We start from the raw sequence: 17500 nt of genomic DNA, 5'->3' as shown, positions 1-17500 counted from the left end.
GCAGATTTTTGCACTGGTAAGCAAAGCCTACACAGTGTAAGCACCTATTCATTTAACTGTACGTTAGCACTGCTTGCTGTCAGGCAGACCCACGCAAACCTGCTTAAAGCTGCTCAAAACTGCCTTAACCACTTTGTATCCAACAGTCCTTGTTCTGCCTAGCAACAAAATAACAGCCCTTGAACCCAGGACCCTCTAGACTATAGTCACAGCACTTACCCACTGAGCCATCTGAACTGTAAAAACGTCTGTTCCTTTTTCAAATATATCATTCAGTACACATACTGAATAGTAGTGAACAACTGCTTTGACTACTACAGTTGTTTACTACTTGTTAGTGAAAATAGTGTTGATTCACTCATGTTTTTATATCTAAATATACACATATTAGATAAATATGGTGGGATACATCTGAGAAGGTATATACAACACTTATGTTTACACATAACAAGGATATGGATGTATATATACATATATATATATATATATATATATATATATATATACATATATACATATATATATATATATATATATATATATATATATATACACACATATATATATATATATATATATATATATATATATATATATATATATATATATGTACACACACACACACACACACACACACACACACACACACACACACACACACACACACACACATATATATATATATATATATATATATATATATATATATATATAAAAAAAACATATGCCCATAACATGTAGTGAAGTCATACCTCAACACCATAACTCTCAACCTCTTAATGCAAGGGAATGTAATGTAAGTATTGCAGTTATAAATGCAGAATGTTGCTTCAGTAGCAGGGGATGTGTCAACATACATGTTGTGAAGGAAGGCTCTTCTAAATCTTAACTGTACACCATCAGTTACTGACAGACATCATAAAATCATCATAGTGAAGTACCACACAAATCACAGTAATGATCTGTGGAATACAGCAGAAATATGAGCAATGAACGTGGACAGTCTGAAACAATCTGGTCAGTCGAGAGGTATACACAGAACTTCTTAGTGCAAAAAATGTGGACCAAGCCTGACAAAGTGGATGTTTAAAGCCTCAAAAATGAGGATATATCACAAATACTGGAGTAGATAAGCTCACACAGTTGATGCATTCACACCCTCCTGTCTGTCCTAACACATATTAACTGGCGGAGCAGAAGTCTCAAGCCCACATACTTCACACTAGTTAGTGACATACATCTTCACAGCATCCCACTGCTTTGTCAGAAATACACAACACGTATGGTGGCCAGGCAACAGTGCATCTGACAAATATCTGGACATAACATCACACTAGGGTGACTACACTGAGCTGCTAGGCATGTCACCAAGCACTGTCTAAACTACAGGCAGACTGACACAACACTAACCAAATTTACCTATAGGGGAATGCACATGTAATTGCAAATATAGCAGGCACTACAGGCATGTAAGAGCATGGCGTAACAGACACCAGTGTGAAAGTGCATACCCACAACCAATCTTAACACAGTCACAGTCACATTATGGTAAGCCTAATTAATATTACAGTATATGGACTGTGTGAACTAAACCCATCATCATATTTGCCAGTCACACACTAACCCTACATATACTGGCCCAATTCACAGTGTAGTCTGATGCCTGACTCTGGTATGGGACATGTCTCAGTCTGGCCCTACAAACATATAAGCTGATAGGGTACCAGAAACTGGAGCAGCATGCAACAACAGATAGAACAGGACCAAGAACACTGACATCTACCCCAGTCTGTACACAGGCCAGATAACATATTCACAATACACTGCTACAAGATACTGACACTCTGTCAACAATCACCATAAGTACACAGACCTCACTGCTTACAGACTACAACATAATGTCCAGGTTTTGTCTTCAAATATAAGACATCCTATACATAACATGTCTGGCAGTCTGATATATCACTGGCTTGATATCAGGAATGATGTCACTAAATAATGATATACTGTACATATCCACCTCTTACTGCATGACATATGGACAAAGGGTGACAGACTTGGGGGACAGAGGCACAAACACAGAGCCAATATTGACATATTGCTGTGATAAACTGAGAAAATTGCTGGTGTAACAAGGTTTATTGTGACATATCTCTTCTGAGGGATACAAAGTCAGTAACACACAGGGATGTTACCATTTACTGTCTGCAATCATCAGAGTATGCTACTGCATTTATAAAGACAGAAAATGTGTGAGTAACACACCATGTGTAAGACTCCAGACTCTGGCCAGTATGCAGATAGCCCTACAGATGAGAGTTTTCTCAACCACATAACACTGTCATGCCAGACTTTAAATCATGCAGAACAGCCATATCCACACAAACCCTGTTAAACCAACATTACTTCAAATATAGAACAGCAATGCTTACATTCTGTCCCCATGTCTGGAACATCCCCCTCCAGTTTGTTGGCCTGTCTCTACGGTGTTTGTTGTAGGACATATTTCCAACTACCCTCTGTGATGCTGTTTGTCAGACACCCACATGAAGTCCTGCTCACAGTGAAAGAAAAGGGCCAACACCCACATGAAGTGCTTAGTTATAGGAGTGTGTTTCCATGCAATTGGCTATAGGAATGATGCCACAGCTGTTCCACCTGCAATTAGCAAGTGGGGGACTCCAATTAGTGCACAGGCCATCAGCTGATCATGAGCATTACCTACAAAAGTCAAGCTGCTGCCTATGCAAAACAGATATATTTTTTCACATCTCCCAGAGAGGGAGAGAGAGAGAGAGAGAGAGAGAGAGAGAGAGAGAGTGACAGAGAGAAAGAAAGAAAGGAAGAGAGAAATAACCAAGCATGTTTGTGTATGATCCGTGGGTGGAGTGTGGTCTCTGGGTATTATAATGGTTGCCTGTATTGTTTACTAATCCATACTGTCACATAATCATTGCACATGGCAGTAGACATTTATGGTTGTGGATTGTCTACAACAACTTCTACAGTGTTTGACAACTGTTGGCCTTGTAATGTGGACATTGGGACATATAGGTCCTCAATATAATAATGTAGGAAACCCACACTGCAATGGATCCTGTTATTACACAATCACCCTAACACCCACACAGGATACTGATGACACACGCACAGACACTTGCCAGTACTGAGTATTGAGCCCCTACATAGCTATGTATTGCTATTACAGTGTTACACATTTATCGCATGCACCACGGAGCTTATATGTTGGAGAGGTGTCCAAAGGTATCTTTGAAGGTGAGTGACAGCAGCAGTACTAAAGGAGGGGTAAGGGAAGTGAAGTAAGTGTGAATGACCACAAAATAAGGTGTCACCAAATACGCACACACTCTCTCACGCAAACACACAAATTATCACTGTTGCCAGGACCAGGATTATAATCCCTCCCTAACTAGTTTGCTACACCATAGTATTACACATTTATCACAAGCACCATAGAGCTAATATGTTGGAGGACTGTCCAAAGGTATCATTGAAGGTGAGTGACATCAGCAGCAGTGCTAAAGGAGGGGTAAGGGGAAGTGTAGTAAGTGTGAATGTCCACAAAATTAGGTGTCAACAAAGACACACACTCTCTCTCTCACAAGCACACACATTCCCACAGGTGGCAGAACCAGGATTAGAACTCCTACCTATCTAGTTTGTTACTCTACAGTATTACGCAGTTATCACAAGTGCCATGTAGCTTATAGGGCTGAGATTTTGCCAAAGGGTTATTTCAAGGTGACTGACATCAGCAGGCATGCTAAAGTAGGGCAATGGGAGATGTAGTGAGTGTGAATAGCCTCAAAATCATTCACCTCCACACACACACACACACACACACACACACACACACACACACACACACACACACACACACACACACACACACACACAGTTTAACAGTTGCCACCTCTGGGATTAGAACTCCTACCTAACTAGTTTGCCATGCTACAGTATTACACACTTATTGCAAGTGCCATGTAGCTTATAGAACTAAGACTTGGCTAAAGGGTTATTTCAAGGTGACTGACATCAGCAGGAGTGCTAACATGGGCAATGGGAAGTGCAGTGTGTGTGTATGGGCAATAAATCATTCCTCTGAAAACACACACACACTCACACACACACACACACACACACACACACACACACACACACACACACACACACACACACACACACACACACTTTACATTTGACAGGACTGAGTATACAAATGCTACATGAATACTGATTTGTACTATCGTGTTACACAGTTATCACAAGTACTACAGATGCTATATGGGGCTGAGGGCTACCAAAAGGAATGTCTACAGTGATTGACATCAGCACATCATGTGATATCAGCCAATGGGATGTGTAGTAGGTGGGAGAGGCCTCATAATGGAATTCTCTCTGTCACTGTCTGTCTCTCTCTTCCCCACATTTCTGTGTGTTTATGTTTGACATATAGTGTGTTGGCCTTGGATATGTGTGAGTATTCCTAACCAATGTGTGTGTGAAGCATACATGGTGTACAATTTGGTGTGTGTGCACAGACATCTGCAAATGACAGATATGTATAGTCCACTGTATTGTCAGACATGGGCTTCATTTCTCTCAGTGTAGGAGCATGTCCAGTATGACCTTCTATATTGACTGTGTGAATCCATTCCAGGTAGTGTTGTACTACAATCCAGGGTTTGGTGTTCTACACCTACAGCTAGCAACCTGTTTCTGTAGGATATCTGTAGACAGGTTGACAATATGGAGTCACAATAGGTGACAGACAGGGGGATACTGTAACTATTGCTGTCTGTTGCTTATGTTACATGGTTGGTGTTAGCAGAGATATTCAGACATATGTACTGTTTTACACTGTGGTGTATTATGTCATAATCTACTGACAGATATAATTATTTTCTCACAGGTATTTCCTGGGAAATACAAAATGAATGAAACTTAGTCGAATATTGTGGTCCGCAGCCTACACATTCTTGCACACACATGCCATTCTGTAGCTGTTTCCACAGGATCATATTGTGTAGCATGGCACATACTATGAACATTTGTGTACATGTAGCTGGAGAGCACTGCAAGGCCCCACCGGATATGTCTAGGCAGTGGAACCGTGACTTGGGCATCCCAAACACACGCTGTATTATGATTCTGGTTTGTGCATGTGTCTCATTATGGAGTTCTAGTTCAGGTGTGTGTGCATTTCTGAGGGGTGTCATCAGCCACGGCTCCAGTGTGTAGCCAGCATCACCCACTAGGTGGCCATATGGGATGTCCCCAGTGGCAAATGACTGGTACAGCTGTGTCATATGCCATATGCGGGAGTTGTGATAGCTTCCAGGGCTGCCAGCACACACATTGAAGATAATGCCCTGGGCATTGCACATAACCTGGCAGTTGATGGAGGGGAAGCCCTTGCGGTTTATGTAGACCCTACCCCGTTCACTGGGTTGTGCTTTGATGTGTATGTGCATACAGTCTATAGCACCCACTACCTCAGGGTATTCTGCTATTTGGTGGAAGAGATGCATATTGCTGGTCAATGCCTCACGGGTGCTGAGGAAATATATGTGCTCACTGGCATGTACTGACATGGCATCCAGGAACTGGTGGAGTACCCTGGATGCTGATGCCTGTGAGATCCCCATGATATCCACAGTTGACCTTTGGAAGGTACCTGTGGCTAGTATTTGAAAGCCTTCGCATACCTTGGTATCCACTGGGATGGGTTACCCTCTGTTGGTTCTGTGTGTGAGGCAGGGCCGGCACAGCTCAACAATTTGCTATAGAATGTCCCTGTCCACCCTATAGCGCTCCACTATCTCCAGCTCATGTAGCCCCTGGTAAGTTATCCTGGGTCTGTACACTCTTCTCCTCCTCACTGTGGGATGGTCATCAGTATTCACATCCTCACCACTCTCAGCCTCTTTCACATATTGATGTATGACAGTGACAGCAGCCCCTAACATTTTGTTAGTTTTGTTAGGCAAAATTTCCCCATCTGTGTACACCAGTGGTGTAGAGTTTGTGGGAAAATCCAGACTGAAAGGTGTTTGCATACTTTATAATAGTGTGCTGGGCTGTTGCCTGTGTAATTGGTGGATTCTGATACATTTCACCTGCCAGCTATGCTAATTCTCCTTGATTGCCTTCCTACTGCTGTTTTCCCTTCCCATTGCTTTCCCGTTTAAGCCCAGTGGCACTCTGTGCATACCCAGTGCTCAAATGTGAACAGAGCTGATATTTCCTATTTTCTTTTTTGTTTGATTAAAGCCTGGTGCATGGCGCGCACACCCATTTAGGCAATGTAAACACTGCTAGGCAGCCTCAGACACACCCCCTTCCTTAGCTTTGCTTAGCTAAGGGCAGACATAGGCCACACAGCTCCAGTATGCTTACTGCATGCATGACACTCCCCCTTATGAGGTCATCTACCTCTTAGACTTATACAGTGGTGTTGCTGCACCTACATGGTTAGGTGCAAGCTAACACTGAGAGGAAATTTGTGATTCAATATCAGTCCCCTCATTTGCATAAACCAGAATGCTAATTCATAGTTACCACACCTTCCCCCTTAGCAACCACTATTCCCTGGTATTGTTGTCTTATGCATGCCATTGACTATTATGGCAAAATGCTGATTTGGGTTTAAAAGCTTATTTCCCCCTTTTTTTCTTATTTACAGGGTGATCCTGTTTGCGCACTGCTGCCGTAAGCTTAAACGGCCGAGATTGGCCAAAAAAAAAAAAAAAAAAAAACTTATTTTTATAAATTTGCAAGTATTTTTCATGCCAATGGCCATATATTTGGCCATTGGCATTCCTACTACATTCTTTCAAGCTGTCATGCCTCCGTTTTGTAATTTGCAGAAATGAATTTGGTTACTAACCGAATACATATCTTCAGGTTACACTATTCCTGCACAGACGCCTGCCTTTGTCCTGGATCACTAATTCATCTCATTTGCATGGTTTTTCACCAGCAAATGAGGTAATTAGCATATAGTAGTGGTGTCCATGTGGGAATAGTATAGGCATGCTTGTGCACATCTCGGGGGCTCATTCCTGGATTGCTCGGCAGCCATATTGCATGCAGCAGCTCTTGCACTATTCAGGCACTCCTTGCAGAGCTTGCTGAATCTGGAGAAGATGTCAGTCTTTGAAGAAGCCACTTTACTCGATGGACTATCAGGTATTTCATGGGCTAGCATTTCTTTTTTGGCACTGTTTTTATGAAACATTGCAAATCTGAGTTTTTTACCATCATTGCAATCTGATGAGACATACCAGGCCAAACAATTATGTTATTTGCACTATCTTTAAACTTAACTATGTTCAAATTTGCTGCATGAATTTTGTAAAGCATTTTATTAAATATCTGGTTTGGTACTATGGCTTTGTTGGATTTGAGCACCATTCTCTCTGAAACATGAACTTCATCACAGAATATATAAAACATTTGAATAGGAAAATCATTTTTTTCCTTTTCATTTGTCCATCCTGACATTATCATATTTTTCATTTTGAATTTCAATGTCCGGTTCAATACACCTAACAAATTCTTGCTGAATATCAGGTCCTGTAAATAAGCCCACATATTGTCCAAAAATACTAAAGGAAATGCTAGCATTCACATTTTTATTTACTTTTTTTGTTTCCTTGTCAGACAATCTGCCTCAGCAACTGACTGGCCCACTCATTCCCTGCAGGGTGATAACCAATGAGGCCATCATAAAGGCAATCATTAAGGATTTTTTTCTTGCTAGGCCCTAATCCTGCTTTCAGTTAGTGTTTGACATGAAGGCTTGCTACACCTCCCTGTGTGAGTATGCTTATTGTCACCCATGCCCAGGCCCATAAGCAGTGGGTTACACTTCCTCCATCCCCCCAGGCTGGTAAAAGTCCTCAGTTATTCACATCCGTTATCCCTGCTAATTGAGCTTGGTTCATCTGAGTCATCATCAGAGCTTCACCCCTCTGAGCCATTGAGGCAGGTGCTGCAGTTCACATATTTGTTTACAGTTGTCTTTCAGGGGCACTGCATCTAAAATTCTGCTTTTTGGCTTGCTAGACTGCACTGCATGGCTGTAAAAATAATTTAGTTCACAAAAAATTGCCTTCACAAATGTGCATATCAGTTCTTGAATGAATGCTTGAATTGACTGCAAGAGGTTGTCTTTGTGATTCCATATGTCATATATTACTCAAATGGGCGAGTGACTGCCTTGACTTCATATATGTTTATCTGGCATAATGGTTAAGGTATTTGCCTTACAGATACAAGAGGAAAGGTTTGATTCTCACATGGGGTAATTTGCTAGAGTTAATATGTCTCACAAGGGCAGTTAGCCTAGTACTAATCTGTTAACCAGTGGCTATGAACTAATATTGTCCTCTAACATACTGCAACTGCACATTGTATGTTCCTTTGATCAGAATGACCTACTGAGCTATTTTGCCCCATATATAGTAGGTCATTGCATTGACATGATTTGAGATTAAAAAAAAAAAACAATAAAGTTAGTAGGTTTAGTAAACACAGCACACTCCTTCATTACCCAATGTTGTTAATCTTAAATAAGTCAGCAGTGTAGCTTTAGACTTTGTTATAGTGTCTATCAAACCTAAGTCTCTGATTACATAAGGAAGTGAACTTATAACACTAACCTTGAGCTTATTATTGGAGAAAAGTAATTTCCAGAATAGTACCAGATTTCTGGAAAACTCTGCCACATGAAATTTGCAACAAAATAGAATATCAAGCATTTACAAAGAAATTGAATGCAATTGCTTTAACTGACTTGGTTAAGACACTCACTGTCTAGAACTGCTAACACTCAAGAAGAATTTAAAAACATGCCTTGACAAAGAAGGAAACTGCCTCTAATAATATACCTAATGTTATGCACTTTGATACTCTGCTGCAGAAGTTACACATACAAATTTATAAATATAAAATTTTAATTCTTCCTTTGCAATTCATATAATACCCCATCGATATCTAGATAATAACAGAAAAAAATGCATTTGTTTAAAATTGAACTTATTTCTTAAAGTGTTCTAGAGCCACATTATTACTACTACCAAGCAAATAATATAGCAATAACCCACGCCTGGGTGTGGGTAATGCGGGATTTACCCACGGTTGGCGTGGTTTGGTCGCCCTCGGGACCAAACAAAGACAACCATGGGTAAATCCTGCATTACCCACACCCAGAAGTGGGTTATTGCTATTATACTATGACATTATTTAAGAAAAGAAATAATTACTTTTCTTAAATAATGGCATTGTATAATGCCTCTTTGCTGCCCTTCTGCAGCTGTCTGGTATCCGCGGCAGTTCTGATGTACTGCGCATGCCTACACAGTACATCAGAGCTGTGGCCAAAAGCAACGGAGAAAGCAAGATCTTCGTTGCTTTTTACTGTTTCGCTATGTTAAATGGGTTTAACAAAGTGAGACAGCTTTAAAATAAGCCGTTGCTTATTTTAAAGCTGTCTCGCTATGTTAAAACCATTTAACATAGCGAAACGGTAAAAAGCAATGGAGATCTTGCTTTCTCCGTTTTTAAACCTGTCTCGCTATGTTAAATGGGTTTAACATAGCGAGACAGCTTTAAAATAAGCAACGGAGATCTCCATTGCTTTTTTTAAACCTGTCTCGCTATGTTAAACTCTTTTAACATAGCGAGACAGTGTTTTAAAAGAGACTTATACTAATGGAAAAAGTCCGGGCGACCGGACCTTTTTCCATTAGTATAAGTCGATTTACAATGTGCACGCTGGCCAATCAGCATGCACGTTTTGGAATATTAATGGGGGGGGGTCATGGTATAATAAGCTTTTCTTTACGTGTACATGTATTATAACACAACCTGTGTCCTGGCAAGAAAAGAAACCTGGAGAAACTGCTGTTCAGTAATGCCAAAACTTGAGTCTGGAAGACCAAACAATATATATATTTTGTATTTACCCTTGCTCTTGTTTATGTCTGAAAATGATACAGGGACCAGCCCACTGACTAGTTAACAAAAACAGAAACATATATGCATAAGCTATCTTATATATCTTTTGATCATCAATAAAATGACGATCTTCTCATTGTAGAATTTATATAACTCATGTAATGTCACTTGCATTGACACTCAGAAAGGCCAGTCCCAGTACTGACCTATTCAGCATACCATTGACAACTGTTCTTTCATTTTTTAATTTTTTTTTTTTTATTTATCCTTTGTTGACTGGGTTAGTCCCACTACGTTAATAGCCTCTTCTCAGCAGAAACCCAAGGAGGTATTTATACTACTAAGAAGTGTGGCCAGAGAATTGGGGAATGACCTGTACTCTTTTTGATAGGTGCTGTGGGATCTTTTACATCCACCTGTGCTACTACCAACAAAAGCAGATGGGGCCTTGGTTTAATGTCTCACACAAAGGACCTCACACATGGGAGTGTAGCATCCTCTTATGCTGTACTGCAGTGTTAGCAGTTGAGCTACTTCATGTGGCTATAGAATCCAGAGCCTTCTGCACCAACAGGCAAGTGTGCCACCTGTTGCACCACTGACATGGCATTTTGGAGACGCCAGTTACTGTTACTCTGTATGTCCTGTTCTCTTTCCATTGTTTTATACCTATTACTTCACTAAGGCTCATTCTGTAGCTGTTCAGTTTGTCTGCTAACATATGTTAAATGCATTATTAAATAACAGAAAACAAAATGAACCAGCTCTTTTTGGGAAAATAAAAATTGTTTATTGCACAATAATAGTAAATTTGAACAAAGTGTAAGTAGGCCATGTTATAAGACGTTATAGGAAAATTTAAGGCAACTGAGTCTTGCAACCATTACCCCTTGCTGTTTCCCACCTTAGACACTACCTCCTTCCTCAAGGAAGACTAAGTCTATCAATCCAACGTTGAATTTATAAGTACCGTTCCAAGTTTCCAGATCTTGTTTGAAGGAAGATTATGTACTTCTCTGCTTGCTGATTAGAGGGAGTCTATCCTAGAAGTTGGGGATGCACTGAATAATGAATTTGTCCTTTCACCTTGCTTTATTAATCTGCTCATGAAAAGAAAGAATATTTAGATACCTGGTTCTAGTATTTATGGGATTGTTTGACATGTGAAGGTACAAAAGATCCAGGACCACTGAGTCTCTAACTGCAAGAGAGACAAGGCATAGGTCCCTTTCTTGGAGTATTTATTGCACTGAGAAAAGGTACAGTGTTTCTAATCTTTTTGGTAGCTTAGGGTTTTTAAGCTTGTGATCTTAGGAACTTTTAGGGACTTTCCACTTGTTTGATATGTCTAGTTGGGTACATCCCAAAGGGAGCATTGTGTATAATTGCACTGATCAGTGATGAATATGAAGAGGGAGAATGACTTCTTGAAATCTGGAAGACATTCCTTTGGTGATTTCCTGACTACTGCTGTTACATGGTGATCAAAGGAGAGTGAATTATCAACGCAGGTCCCAAGATCTGCAGCTGCATTTTCATCTTGAAGTGGGGTATTGTCTTTTATATGTTCAGAGATGGGGTTGTCTACCAAATCCAATAATTTTGCCCTTTTTAGCATTTAATTTGAGCCCATTTCAGTATAAGAGGTATTTATAAGTATAAATTCTTGCTGAAGAGCTTGGACATCAGAGAGGTATTTGAGAATAACTTACAGTCAGCAGTTGTCTGCAAGCATAGTTAGCCAGAGGTATTGGTTCTTAGCCTAGATGTAGGAAAAGTAAATACTAAATAAAAGTGGTCCCTGTACTGAGCCCTGTGGAACACTACTGGTTGCCTTCATAGTCTGATTCTATCCCTGCCACCTACATTCTCCATGTGGCCTCTGTCTCATAACTAATTAGCTATCCATCTTACCACATAGAGCTCAATTTGTAATGCATTTAGTTTATTAGTTAGGCTATCATGGGGATGGTGTCAAATGCCTTGGCTAAATAAAGGTAGGCTTTGTGGACAGTGTTACTTTTCAAAGAAATTTTCTAGGTTTATTATACAAGATTTACCTTTTACAAAAACAAATTGCTGTGGGCATAGTCTGATAAGATTTTTAATGTCAGATTATTAGGCTTGTTGTAATGCATCCCATAACCTTGCAAATGACACTCCTCAGGGTGATGTACCTATATTTCCTGGGGTCCATGGTGGGACCACCTTTAAGGAGATGCACCACCACTACTGTGTATCATACTTCTGGGACAGAGCTTGTTGTTAGGCTCAGGTTGAATAGTTCATGGAATATCTCCAGCCAGGCATGCTTAGTACCATTAATTAAACAAGCTTGTATATTTCCTGGTCCCACAGAGGAGGTGTTCTTTGGTCTTGGACAGTATCGTTTGCATATTTTTCTTTAGTAATGAGGGTGGTGGTGGGGGTGGTTTAGAGATTCAGGGATAGAAAGATTCAGAATAATTATATTAGGTGTAAAATTTGCACTGAATTTATTTGCTAGTACATTGGCAATGATGTCTAGGTCAGAGTAGGTGGGACCATTCTGTACGAGTTCAGTACAATGTTGTGTATTGTTTCTTAGTCTCCTAAATAGTTAAAGCATGATTTATAGTTGCCATTTTCTTCAGGCACTAACCTAAGTTCATGGACCTTTATAACAGATTTAATAGTGTTTTTTTAAGTTTCTTAGTTAAATTTCTGATATTCTCCTTATTTTTGGGGTCTTTTGATCTGCTGTACATTTTAATGAACTTCTTTCTTTTATTGTAGATGTTATTTATGTCAGTGGACCACCAGGGTGGTTTGCTTTTACATTTCCCATTATATTTGTATCTAGATGGAACTCATAGTTCTATACATACATTTAAGTGGGTATAAACCTCCTTTGTGAAACTATTTGTTGAGGCAATGTCTAGAGTGATGCTACTGTAAGGGAATTTCAAGAAGATGTCATATAATTTGATGAGATTTGTGCATTTTATATTTTTGAACACCAGTATATTGGTTTCAGTGGACCAGGGGATTTGTGTTGTTGTTGTTATGTCTTTCGGCTTTTCCCGGTTAGGGGTTGCCACAGTGGAACTCCGGTCTTCTAATGATTGGCAGTAGATTTTTACGTGCCGAGTTGCCAGCCCTGATGCACAACCTTTAACGAATGTACGCCCATTCACGCATGTCTCCACACAGAAGACACTCTAGATGAGAATCGAACAGGACAACGTCTTACTGTGAGGTGACAATGCTACCGCAGCACCACCACCACAGTGGACCAGGGGATTTGTGTATTATTTATTTATTGAGATTTTATATATGTATAATGAAGCTATATGTGAAAATACTAGGTCAAGAGTATTTGCCCTCTATTTAAGTTGGTAATAATCTGAAAAAGAGTTTGTGTTTATTAGATCCAAAAACATTCAAAACTTTTGAAAGTGTCCTACATAGGAGGTATAGGTGCTCCAGTCTTTTGAGGGATAGTTAAAAACCGTCAAGACAATGGAGTTACTATTAATGGGAAGTTCATCCAATGCATTTAGCAGCCTTATATGAGCTTCAGATGACATAGTGGGTGTACTTTAATGGGCAGTAAACTGATAGATGGTCTTGTTTAGTGTGATATGGAGTTTGATAAGTCCCATTTGTGGGTATCTGTGAATGGGTGATATTTTCTCTAACAAATATGAATATGCCACTATAATTGACATGGGGTCTGAAAGGCATGGTAAGTACAATATCCATGTATGGAGAAAGTACTTTCTGGACATTTAAACCAGGTTTCAGTGATTACACATACATGGATGCCACCCAGATGCAGGTGAGACCATATTAATTTCTTCCTGATTATGTTTTGATACATTGGCTACATTAGCATATTCATTAGCTGGACTCTAACTAAAAATGCACTATGGGGAGGCAAAGGCTTTAGTCATTATGCAGAAGCCTTTGTGTGACAAGTGTAGCTCATCCTTAGCAAAGCAAGTATTACTGTCCATCATCTCATTCCAAGCTGACAAATACTGGAACCTCCTAGAATGACACCAATTATTCAGCCAATAGTTGAAGCTAATCATCACTTCTTGGAGAAGGAATGATTACACTTAATATCAATCTTGGCTGCATTTGTGACATACACGGAGAGCTCAGGCATGTCTCATTGTGTATCTCTCAGGATCTTGCACCCCAAGCCATTCAGCCCCATATGTATAACTACCATGACATAGCTATATGTGGTTGGTGCAAGTGTCCTAAGGGCCCTTGAGATCTCTGAGATCCTAGCACCAGAAAGGCAACTCCCTGTCACCCTGTCTTTGGCCAGCCTAGTGAGGTTGAAATCAGTGTGTCTTACTAACTGTATTTTTGTTTGTGGCATGGTTTAGTGTGTTGGATTTGAGACTGTTTGTCTCTCACTGACTCTGTTGAAGATATGTTTGGCTGTGGTGCATTGATTTTTGCTGAAACATAATTTTTACAGGTCTAGGAAGCCTTGGTAATTTTTTTACAGCATCAGTACACAATGGTATACTTTGTATCACTGAAGAGTACATAGAGTGGAGTGTATTTGTGTGAAGTTCACAGTCTGTTTTCTTGAATTAGAGACCACCATATTTCTTAACCATTTCAATCATTAACAAGCAGAGTTATTTGTGTTTAGTAACAATTTATTAACTGAGAGCATATGCCAGTTACTACACTGGTTAAATATACCTAGTACTATGAGGCTAGCAACAGAGAGGAAACAAGTAGGTTGCCCATTGTTATATTCTGGTTTATAATCCGTGTTAATCAATGAACTCTGCTAGAACTGTGTGGCCTCACCATCTTGCTGTGTGAATCTTTGCCAGTGTTTGTCAAGTACCCATATTTGTTGTAGATATTCTAAAATGCTTTCCTTTTATAGTGATTTCATGATTTTCTTCCCTACAGTGGAGGTCCAAAAATAGATCATTTATTTGCCAGTATTTGTATTGTTCACATTCTAGTTAATGGAAATTATGTCTGCTGTCTTTCCATCTTTTAAAAGCTTAATTCTCCTCATTTCTTTAAACGGTAAAACTGCCAGCAGTTCTACTCTCATTCCTCTAAGCCTTTTAGACTGAGCTCCATCAGGTTCCATTTCCTTGTGCACCATTAATTTCTGGAATTCTTTCTGTACACTTTCTTGCTTGCAAAGACAACTGTCTCTCACTGTAGTCTCTACAATTCTACTGACTGTTTTTTGTAAATCTCACTTCTTATCCTAAGTGAATACTGAGCAGAAATATACATTTAGCAGCACATTTTTGTCTTCCTTTTTTGGCCAATCAACCATCAATTGAACTTAATTCTGGTAGTCACTCTCTTTTTGTTTTCTCTGTTTTAAATAGTATTTTTTTTACTTTTCCCTTCTTGAACTGAATGCCTGTTCCTCAATCTGAACCCTTGCTTTTCTGATTGCCCTTCCAACAGCATTCTGTGTTAACTGGTGGTGGTCTCTGTGTTCCTACATTTGGGTGAGATTCAGTGAAAACTAAACTTTTATCAACAGATAAACAAGACATACTGCTATGGTAGATTCATATCCCATCTCTCACCTCTGGTACAAATTTTCCCTGTATTTCAAACAGAGTAGTATATTTCCTCCTACAATGTGAATGTAGATATGTGGCGGCTCATGCTATTGGACTGCAGAACTGCAGCCCCCCCAGCTGTAAACAGAAAAGAAAAACAAAACAATTAGCGAATCCCAGAACTCACTGCATGCATGCTCAGCATTCCTGAATTTCACGCATGCATGCAGGAATCTGGACTGGTTAAACAGCAGTCCGGATTAGGAAAGAAGGCATCAGACTACAGGTGCCCCAGAAGTCTATACGGTTACAACTGCATAGACTGGAAGGGAATCAGACTGCAACATTTGCAGGCTGGATAACTATAGCTGCTGCCATGGGACTGCAACATGAATTGAATTTCAATGGAGGCAGGACTGACTTTTGTATTTCAATTAAGCTTGTAGGGCTGGGACTTTGAAGTTGCATTTCAGGCAGTGTATGTGTCTGTGTCTGTGTGAAATGCCCCAGTTAAATATACCTAGTGGCTAGAGAGAATAACTCAGGCTCAAACCTGGTGGCTAAAGAGAATAACTCAGGCTCAAACCCTATACCTTGGATGCAGGTAGCAAGAGCCTGAATTCCTTACCCACCACCACTTATGAACATTTTCCAGATTTTTGCCTCATATTTTTGTTCTGTTCTGTTCCTCATAAAACCTGTCATTTTCTGGACTTTGAGTTCACTAAATGATGATAGACATTTGAATTTCAGACTTCATATTCTTCAGAAAGTACATAGTAACACAAACCCTTTTACTGTAGCAATTTTCTAAGTTTATATGATCAATATTTGAAATTTGTCACTGTTTTTGGGGCTTTATTTCCCCCATTATTGACTTTGTACAGGTGTTTTCTGCTAAGAGATTGAGAGCTATGGTGAGAACTGAATTCACTAAATGATAGCCATTTAAGTTTCAGTCTTCCTATCTTTCAATAAATAGCTGATTTGGCATAGTGTTATGTTGCTTTGACAGCAGTACACAGGGTTCTGGGTTCAAGACTTGGCAATAAAATGGATGGTGGTAACATAGCATTTTATTCTAGCAACTTTCCAAGATTATACAAGCAATGTTTAAAATGTGTCCCTGGCTTTTGGGCTTTTGTCCCCCTCCAATAAATTTCTTGTGCTACAAAGCTTAGAGATACAGTTGAGTCTTGAGTGGAGTTTACAAGGAGCTGAGAGCTTCAGGGGAAGAGAAGTTTAGTTCTGCTTAGGCTGCATCTGCTTGTATCATTAATAGCACAACAGGTAGTGTACTTGCTTTTGATGCAGAAGGCAGTGGGTTCTACTTTAACAGTATGTAGATACATTGCTGATATGGTACTGTGTTGTACTTTTAAAGGGAGTGGATGCTGCTGTCTTGAGAATGTCCTCCTTGGCAGAGATACCTAGTAGCTATGAACCTGTTATCAGTTTGCCATCCAGTCCCTATTGCAATATAACTAACTTATCAATTTTTAATGTAACACAGGCAATTTATTCTTCAAGGGCAACAGGCACTTTACTTGTAGATGAAACAATGAAATATAAAGGTGTTTGCTAGCAGCAACCTCTTCATTAGTTACAGATCTCTTTAATGTGGAATTAGTTCAATGACTTTTACTTCTGTAGAGATTGTGCATGTTTACTGATACTGGTGGATTTTAGAAGTTTGAGTAGACTTTTATGATTTACATGTTCTGAATTTGGCAGTTTTGTCTTTATTGGTGCAAGCATTTTGTTTCATTCTTTACTGGAAAATGTTCAAAACAATAAATTTAAAACACCATCTAACAACTGTACTGTATTATACAATATAATTTAATACAATCAGGAATGTGTATCAAAGAACACATGTATGTTTCATGTGCAAGAGGCCTATAATTTGAAAACAGCCCAAAGTTAATCTTTATCTGCCACTGGCCAGATGTATTTTCTTTAAA

The sequence above is a fragment of the Protopterus annectens genome, chromosome 6.part0 (genome assembly GCF_019279795.1).
Source record: "Protopterus annectens isolate FY-2018-M chromosome 6.part0, PAN1.0, whole genome shotgun sequence".
Lineage (NCBI taxonomy): Eukaryota > Metazoa > Chordata > Ceratodontiformes > Protopteridae > Protopterus > Protopterus annectens.
This window is presented reverse-complemented; position numbering follows the sequence as displayed.